A 7,788-nucleotide genomic window follows, 5' to 3' on the forward strand; every position below is an offset into this window, starting at 1 on the left:
AAAGAGAGAGTATGATTAGTTTGCTCCCAGAACCACACCGCTTTCCACCTCTTGTTGGGAAGGCATGCTGTTGGCCTTCCCGAGACTTGGGATTTCAGCACCTTGCGCAGGCTTGTGGTTTAGCATCATCTTGACAGTGTGTAGTCAGCACTTTCTGTGCTTGGTCCTATGTGTGAAATTCTTCAGTGCTAGAAATGAGAAGCTTGGCATCGTATTAGCTGAACAGGCTCAGACAAGGAACAAGAGCACATCTAACCCTGGGGTGTTAGAACATATGAGTACCAGAACAGTTTCTATTTCCACATTGACTAAAGGGAAATATCAATAGTTTGGTCCTTTTCTTAGCAACTTTCTGAAAACGAGTGCTTCGGAGCTCTACATGGCAGTGGGAAACATGAGAATTCCAGAGAGCTTCATTTCATTTTTTTCCCCTCTCTCAAATATTGTCAGTTTTCTTAGACTTCTGTTTTCAAGGTTTATTTTCTTCCAGGAATCTGACAAAAACCCAAGCATATGCTCAGTGATTTGTGTTATGACTGTAAGATTCTGTTGCAGAACGTTCCATTTTTTGAAATCAATTAAAAAAGGGCATTTTTCAGTTCTAATAGGATGTACTCAGCTTATCAGTATGAGGAAAGGATATCGTACGGGAGTGAATCAAATTTCAAATGCCAGGTTTTTATGATCTGAAGCTAATGTAACTAGAGCTATAAAAGTTGCTACTTTTTGGGTTTTGCACAGACTCCATTGTTTTCTTAAGGTTTTAATAACTGTTCTCTCCTCCACAGATATTTATGTCAATGTGCAGTCATTTTCTGATCTCTACACATAGACGTCCAGGACTCAAGTACAGAGACGCTTGTTGAATGAATGAATGAATTATATATATAAATGAATTTGATTCTACAACAATCCCATGATGTAGCCATTGTTACGATTCCCCTGTTATGAGATGAGGAAGTAGGTCACAAACTAGTAAGGAGAAGAGCTGGCTTTAGATTCAGTATGCAGTTGCATCCTTATAATCATAGTATAAGCACAGTAGAGGCATCAGTCAGTAGTAGTAACAGGTGGATAGCAATGACACCAAGAACAAGGCCTAACGTCAGGCATATTTATTGAGCATATTTGAGTGCTGGATGTTTTCTGCAAATCACCTGTAAGTTGTACAGTGCCTTTGGAAGCTAAGCAATACTGTGGCCTTTTACAGATGTAGAAACAGAGCCCTCAGGTCTCAGTGGGAGGAGGGGTTGGGGCTGGAGTTGGGCCTGCCTGACGTTGAAGTGCTTGATCTCCCTGTTTGAGCTAAGGAGACCGCTGATCCCAGTGACAAGCAGGGGACTGTCATCTCGGTTCGGAAATTTATGCTGGGCACCACTTCACACTCAGACAGCACAGAGGGGCCAACAGGGCTGAGAATAGCACAGCCCAGGCCTGTCCATGCAGATCTCAGGGTCAGTGGAGAAGACCAGCAGAAGGGAGAAACTATGGGAGGGTGACATAGGTTCATTATGTTGCTCGTTCATTTACTCATTAGCTCAGCTGTCCTTACCAGTACTGGGAGGGCCTGCACATAGTAGGCCCCCGTCAGGGATGCTATGGCACCAGACTTGATGATCCTTACCCTTCCACACTGTCCTCACTTGGGTTCCATGATATTCTCCCTGGTGCCAGGCCTGTCCTCCACCCCTGCCTTGACCCTCTACACTTTCCCTGGACCAGCTCATCTGTTTCCGTCTGCTGACCATTGAGCCGAAATCCAGCTCCTTTTTCCCATTCCTAACTGCTAGGTCCTTTTTTATTTTTTTTTTTTTTTTTTTTTATCACCGTAAGTAACTTAAGTTCAACAGGGCCTCCTCACTCTTCTCCCCTACAACAGCCCTTCTCTTTCCAGTGGTCTCTCTCTCCCACTGGAGCCTTCACTGTCTTCATTTTCCATACCATGGAACCAGAGGTCATTGACTCCACACCTCCCTTCCTCTCTGGACACATCCAGAGGTCTTGCTGACCTATCTCCAATATGTTTCTCAGACCTCTTCCATTGCTTTCCACCTACTCTGATTGCAGTGCTCATGTTCTCCTGGCTGCATCCTGCATGTCTCCCAGCTGCTTGCTCTGTTTCCAGCCTCATCTTCCTTGGACCCACATCACAGCTAGTCTGAAGAACTATAAATTTGGAGTTTCCTATCCAGGGTCCTAATGACACCCAGCCCTGGGCTTTTTCAGTCACATCAACATCATCACCATTATCATGTTTATCTGTTAGGGCCGTCAGAACACTGCATTGCAGTCTAGGGGGTTTAAACAACAGACATTTATTGCTTACAGTTCAAGAGGGCAGAAGTCTGAGATCAAGGTGTCAACAGGGTTGATTTCTCCTGTGGCTTTTCTACTTGGCTTTCAGAGGGCCACCTTCTCCCTGTGTCCTTTGCGGTCTTCCCTCTGTACTTGTCTATGTCCTAATCTCTTCTTATAAGGACACCAGGCATATTGGATTACGGCCCACCCTAGTAACCCATTTGACTTTACTTTTGTAAAGAAAACATCTCTAGGGACCAGCAGTTGGTGTAATGGCTATGTCACTGGATTCCCATGTAGTCGACTGTGGTTCGAGTCCTGGACCTGGTGGCTTAAAGTCATGCCGGGCATGTGTGTGTGCGTGCCTAAGATCCTGAGAAGAGAGTAGAGAAAAAGGGATTGTGGCGCGGCCATTTGTCTGTCTTTCTGGTGAGTGCACACACCCTCTAGCAAAAAAGAAAACACACACACACACACACACACACACACACACACACACACACAACCTCCCCCCCAAAAAGGAAACATCTCTAAATACAGTAATACATTTTAGGTAGTGGGGGCAGGACAAAATGTAGTCCATAACAGCTGTCATCCTCATCAATCTCCTTATCCTCATCTGCCATTTCACCATGGTTATCAATCCCCTCTTCACCCTCCAAGCTACCTTTTATTGATCACTTAGTATATGCTGAGCTCTGACCTAAGCCTTTCCAGGAGTGATCTCACTGAATTATCACATGTGATCTGTATTTCACAAAAATGGAGGAGATGTACAGTAAATTCCCCACAACACCTACTCAAGAAAAGTTGTTCCCTAATGTCCTGGTACTGCCAAAATGTCATTCCCCTTCCAGTTTGCAGGCTGGGGGACCTGTCAGGCACTACCTCAGTGGTGTAAATCAGGCCATTTCCCCAAATTATGTAATTTTGCTTTCTTACAGAGAAAAAGTCCTGAGACCTTTTTGAGTGTTCTAAGTAAGTTCAACAGATGTCTGAGTGGCCATGTGACTTCTACTCTTCTCTAAAACCATCAGCATTTTTCCAGCACCTGAGCCTCCCTTATTTCCTTGGAGGAAGGCAGCTATTGTTTTCTCTGTCCCAACCCATAGCATCCTGAGCATCTCTCCATTTTTCTTCAACAATTTTTTAAATGCCAGAAGATGTGTGTTCTCACCGAGAAGAGAGACAGAGAGAGGGAGCAAAAGCACCCCCTCTCCCATTGAGGTATGGCTACACTATAATCCTTTTTCCTTTATCCCTCTTCCCATTAGGATTTGAGCATGCACATACACATGCCCGGTGTGTTTTTAGGCCATTGGTCCAGGATTCTAACCACAATCAACTACATGGGATCTGACTTCTTTAACCACTGCAGTACAGGACCGGCCCATTTATTCCCCCTTCTAACACTCGCTATGCAGTATTTACCAGTCCACCAGACAGTGAGAGCCTAGATGGCTAGGACTAGGCTTGATTTGTTTCTGGCTTAAAGTCTAGAAGAGAGTTTCACTTACAGGAAATGTCAGGAAGGGAGTACAAATAAAAGGAAGATCTTGTAAATGTTGGACACCAGAGCCTCACATAAACTTTCAATGAGGCTTCTCTCATCATTGTGGTTTGTGTTAGGCTAGTAAGGGAACAATAGTGTTTATACATGTGTGGTCATACATGAGTGTGTATGTATAAGGCATGTGTGGTGTGTATACCGTTGTGTGCGTGTATGTGCATATGTGTTTTTAGAAAACATGTCTACTTTTAAGCACTTCATAACAATGAATTTATCATTTATTGCGTCCTGCAGGAGGTAAGATTTAAGATGGCCCATGAACTTCATTCTCCAATCTCACTCCTCTGGTTATGTTAACATCACGCTGCAAAGAGGAGATTATGCCTGTGGATCTAATCCAATCACAGGAACCCTTTAAAAGCAGAGAAATTTCTCCAACTGGTAGCAGAAAGAAAAGTAAGAGAGATTTGAAGCATGAGGAAGATTTGTCACACTTTTACTTAGAGAAGCCTCTAGATACTGAGAAAATCCTCAGCTCACAGCCAGAAAAGAAACAGGAACCTCAGTTCTACAGCCTCAAAGAACTGAACTGAATTCTGTCAGTATTCTTAATGAGCCTTGAAACAGAGTTTCCCTTCCCCCGGAAGTCCAATAAGACCAGCCTACTGAACACCTTGGTTTTAGTCTTGGGAGACCCTAAGCAGAGAACTCACTTAAGCCTACTCAGATTTTAATGTGTGAAACAATGAGTTAGTAGATAGTTGTTATTTTAAGCTGCTAAAGATGTGATAATTTGTTATGTAGCATAGAAAACTAGTTCAGAACTTTCCTGTGGGTGGCCTGGAGCTAGGAACTAGTGATATGGAAATCAATAGGACAGGTCCTTGTCCCACCTCTCCTTTCTGAGCAACTCATGGTCAGATGCTGAAATCCAGAAATTCATAGTTCACATAGTTACCCAGAGGCCACTGGGGCTGCTGCACCAGTGCTTATGGCTGGGCAGTGTGGTGAGTCAGGCCAGCCTTCCTTTGATTGGGCCAGTGCTACAGGAAACAGGCCATGCAGTCTTGATCTCCCACCTGACCCCATATGGCTTCTCCCCGACTTCCAAGTTTGTTTCATTTCTACATGAACAAGAGAGAGAAACAGCACACCTCCAACAGCGTCATCATGCTGCAGACAATCCACACGCCATGGGCACACATGTACCCGGCATACTTGGAGAGAGCTCCAGATGAAAACCCAGAACATTCTCATATGGATCAGCCTCACAGAGCTTCATATTTCACTTCAGCACCACTATCCAGCCCTTTCCCCACATAACATGTTTGGACTCAAGGCCTTCCGGGGCACTTCTCCCTGCCTTTCTTCTCTATTGCTTCCTCCTTCACAGTGAAAATGGCAGCCCCCTTTTCCCCTTGTCCAAAACCCACCAACTTCACTATCTGTAACTCTGTCTCTTGCTCCCTCTGTCTTCCTCAGACCTCACTGTAGGCACTGGGTCATTTACATCTAGATAATTTGTTCCATGACCTGACTCTATGCCACTGCCAAAAAGATTGAGCCTCACCTCAGGCTGAGGTTCATTTTTATGCCTATTGATGTCTGATTGCTTCAGCACCACTTGTTGGAAGGCTATCCTTCCTCCACTGCCATGCATTTGTACCTAGGTCAAAAGCCAGTTGGCTGTATTGTGTGCATCTGTTTCTGAGATTTCCACTTTGTTCACTCATATATCTGTTTTTCCACCACTCAAGAGCACTGGAGCCACCTAGTAGGTCTCAGTATATTGGATTGAGTGGCTTCTTCCACCTTATTCCTCTTTTTTAAGTTTGTTTTAGCTCTAATGTAGTTAAAATATCCCACTCCTCTGAGGACAGATTTTGGACCCTAACTCTTTCTGCCTCCTTCTTGCATTTTTCCTTCTTATTGTCAGTGATTCCAAACAGCAAGCCACTTCAAAACTCAGTGGCTTATACCAGCAAGCCTTAACACCCCACTGCTCTGTAGGTCAGCTCTATTGGTCTTGGTTGGGCTGTCTGACATGTTTGGGGATTGGTTGGTTGTCAGTCTGGAATGGCTTCATCTGGGACAGCTGCACAATGTCTCATTGTTTAGCACTGCCTGGGAACATTCCTACGGCAAAGGTAGACAAGCAACAGAGTAAGTGGATATACACAAGTACTTTCTTAATGATCAGTTCACATCAAGTCAACTAAATCCATTTCAATGCCAGGCTGAATAGAGAATCAATGATTGGGGAAATATATGTCACCTCTGGAGCCTGAAGGTCACATTGCTGAGGATAGGAATATAAAAATGAGTAAAGAATTGCTGTCAGTCCACCCTAGCTCCAAACTCCTTTTTCTTTCCAGAGCTGCCCTAGAACCTCAAAATGATTCTCACACTAGGCCAATGTCATTATTAAAGACTTAGTTCTAGAGGTCAGCAGTTTAGATACTTGATGTTAATACCTAAAATGTATAAAGGCGTTTACGTTTTCTAAATGTATAGTAGCTATTGGAAGATGTGTGCTTATGTTTCATGGGAAGATAACTCAAAATGCAATCATCTGCATAAAAATAGTGGCTTGTTTATTATTGTCTAGCTGAGCTTCCTTTATGGCTCATGAATAAAGCATTTAGGCAGAATGGTGTCCGTGGTGCCTTTATCTCAGCGTTGAGCATTGCAAAAGTAAGAGTGCTACCTTTGCAGAGGAAGAGGGAAAAGTCATTTTCTTAGCTGTTAACTGTCACCCTCTACCTGTTCTGCCACCCAGTACTGAGTTGAAAAATATCAGTAGACTCTAAGCCATAATTTAGGTCCTGATTCCTATACTGTCCTTTCTCTAAGAAGATCAGGAAGTCAGTACCTTGGTTTTCAGTAGAAATGTGCACACTTTCCATATTTACATGTTTGTGCAGCTTCCCTTTGAATTACTGTGTCGAGAGCTGGAATGGCCCTAATGGGTGATGCTGTCATATCATTTTCTGTCCATGTTATTTGTCCTAAGCTGCACAACTCCAGGTTGGTTTATGAAGTAACAAAAGCCGATCTTACCCAGAGCTAATCATCTCTGCCTCTTCTCTTGAGTATTTGAATGACAAAGTTGTTTCCAAAAGAGCTTTTTTTGTTTCTATGAGTCAGAGAGATACAGGTGTAGACACGGGTGTATACTGACAAGTGCACACAAATGTGGGCTCATTCTTTTGTCCATTTGATCATCCATCCAGTCGTTATTTTTTGAACCTCTCCTTTATGCCAGGTGCTGTTCTGGGATACTGGGTTGAAGAGTGTCTTTCCAAAATATATGCCCGTCAGGAACCTCAGAATGTGACCATATTTGGAAGTAGAATTTTGTTATAGATATGGGTGAGAATCTTCTTTTTTTAAAATCTTTTGTTATAAAAAATTGATTTGTTTAGAGAGAGAAACCCCATCATAGTCCTTATGCTGTGATCCACCTCCAGCCTCAGTCAACCCAAATCATGTGTACATTTGTGCAACTGGCATGCCTAGGTAGGTCCTGGGATATGAAACCAGGACCTCTCTCATCAAGGATCTTGAGATGAAATCATCCTGGATTTAGGATGAGTTCTAAATCCAATGACTGATGTTCTTTTTTTAATTTCATTTTATTTATTATTATTATTAAAAATTTTGACCAGAGAGAGATGGAGGGAGGGAGGGCAAGAGAGAGAGAGAGAGAGAGAGAGAGCAAGCAAGCCTCTAGGTTGAGGACTTGAGCTGTGGTTGGTCATGTGGAAGTCTAGCACCTTAACTACCACACCACCTGCCAGCCCAAACTGATGGTCTTATAAGAAGAGAAAACAGAGGTGGACATGCAGGGAAGAAGGCTACATGAAGACAGAGGCAGAGGCTGGAGTAAAAGGGCTGCAAGCCAAGGAATGTCAAGGATTGCTTCAATGATCAGATTCTAAAAGAGACAAGGAAGAATCCTTCCTTAGAGACATCAGAGG

The sequence above is a fragment of the Tupaia chinensis genome, unplaced genomic scaffold (genome assembly GCF_000334495.1).
Source record: "Tupaia chinensis unplaced genomic scaffold, TupChi_1.0 Scaffold141490_1, whole genome shotgun sequence".
NCBI lineage: Eukaryota > Metazoa > Chordata > Mammalia > Scandentia > Tupaiidae > Tupaia > Tupaia belangeri.